The sequence below is a fragment of the Schistocerca gregaria genome, unplaced genomic scaffold (genome assembly GCF_023897955.1).
Source record: "Schistocerca gregaria isolate iqSchGreg1 unplaced genomic scaffold, iqSchGreg1.2 ptg000273l, whole genome shotgun sequence".
In the NCBI taxonomy this organism is placed as follows: Eukaryota; Metazoa; Arthropoda; class Insecta; order Orthoptera; family Acrididae; genus Schistocerca; species Schistocerca gregaria.
In genome coordinates, this window is record NW_026061770.1 from 879,903 (window position 1) to 881,691 (window position 1,789).

The following is a 1,789-nucleotide window of genomic DNA, read 5'->3' on the forward strand; positions in this document are numbered from 1 at the left end:
TCCATGCTCGAGGCAGGATTTGAACCTGCGACCGTAGCGTTCGCGTGGCTCCCGACAGAAGTGCCTACAACCGCTCGGCCACATCGGCCGGTCTATCATGTGTTCTAGAAGAGCTGTACGGTCGTCAGTGGCGCCTGTTCTTTCGAGAACAGTTACTATCTTCATATCTATGGTTAAACGTTTCCCAGCCATTGACCTTCGTCTGTGCGAATGCGCACAGGCTGCCGGAACTCTTACGGGAATCGTCACCTTAGTGTGAGCCAGTAATGAGTGGATGGACAAATACCTATTAAGTACATTACGTAATCGGATTGTGGACGGTTGGGGATGTGAGTCTCACGGGAAGCGTGCGAGGGATAAATTCCTGCAGTCGTGCTGTTCATTTGTGCCCTCGATAGCTCAGATGGATTGAGCGTCTGCCTTGTAAGCAGGAGATTCTGGGTTCGAGTCCCAGTAGGGGCACACTTTTCAGCTGTCCCCATCGAAGTATATCAACAACACCTGTCGGCAGCTGAGGGTTTCAATTAATTATCAGTTGTGAAGGTGATTCGATGAACCCTTTACCAGGCACTTAAATGTGTTTTGCAGGGTTTCCATACAGATGTAGATGATAACTCGTCCCGTGTCGCACGTGCTCAAAAGGATTCATACTGCAGAATGCATGCAAATATACTCACCGAAAATACGGGCGAATATCAAGTGCAGGCTGCCGAGTGCTGCATATCCACCTTAGACAGATCGGCTTTTCCTGCCAAGAAGAACAGGAAGTTGCTGTCTAGGAACAATCAGAGCTAGAGGAAGGGTTGATAAATACTCTTTGAATTGCAGACTAAACGTAAATAACGAAAATACATTTTTGGTAAAAATTGGTCAAAACATAATCGTTTGCCCTCCGTATTGGATTAGCTGTTTTGAATATTGAAAATCTGACTCCAGATTCGTTTTCAGCGACATTAAAAATATATATGTAACACTCAGTTCATGCAAATCGAAGTAATAATATAACTAAATGTTTTCCCTAAACTTTGAACACTTTTTTTTCGAGTAACGATTTTCTCAGAATGGCATGCAGCATAAATTAAAAGTGGTTCGATCTCTTAACTTCTACCTCTGACCCCTAAATGTAAACACTTTTCTTAGGAACTTATAGCTATAATATGACATTTGTTAATATTAACTAATTTTTGTGTAGGCATAAGGAGTGAAACAAACCCCCAAAAATCGAACTCAAAGTTCGAATTAGCACTGTATCGTTAAATTTAAGGTTGTTTCATTGCGGTTAGGTAAGTGCTCCCATAAATTTTATGTATTATCGACTGATGTTATCCATTTTCAAATTCAGAGAAATAATGTAGTATCAACTGATGTTACCCAATTTTGAATTCAGGTAACATCTGACGTGGCACACTGCACGCACTCTGCGTACTCCAGTCTCGCAGGCCCTTGATCAAATCATAATTACGGGCGCCATTTTTTATTGAAAATCTAAAATTAAGCTCATAGTATTATCACTCGTAATTCCCAAACAGATCCTTCGAATGTATTTTCATTGTCTCAAAAAAAAATTTCAAATGTACCCTTTTTTGCTCATTTGTATGAGAACCTGGCCGTAACGCCGGAATATAGTCACGAGATTTTTTTTCAGAGACGCTGTACGTTCGCGAGAAGACTTTCGTTCTGCGCGTGTCGAAGGACATTCCCCAGATATTACTGTGTGTGCTACTCAGTCGTGCCATTTAAGTGTACATCTTTGCATAGTTTTCCTTTCACGATGTAAACAGTGTTCCGC

The 1,789-nt window shown here is 41.6% G+C and overlaps 1 non-coding gene across 1 annotated transcript; it reads left to right on the forward strand.

Moving 5' to 3' along the window:
- Positions 1 to 387: 387 nt before the first annotated feature.
- Positions 388 to 462, forward strand: Trnat-ugu (transfer RNA threonine (anticodon UGU)). Its single transcript has one exon. It is a non-coding gene; the product is annotated as a tRNA-Thr (tRNA).
- Positions 463 to 1,789: the final 1,327 nt, after the last annotated feature.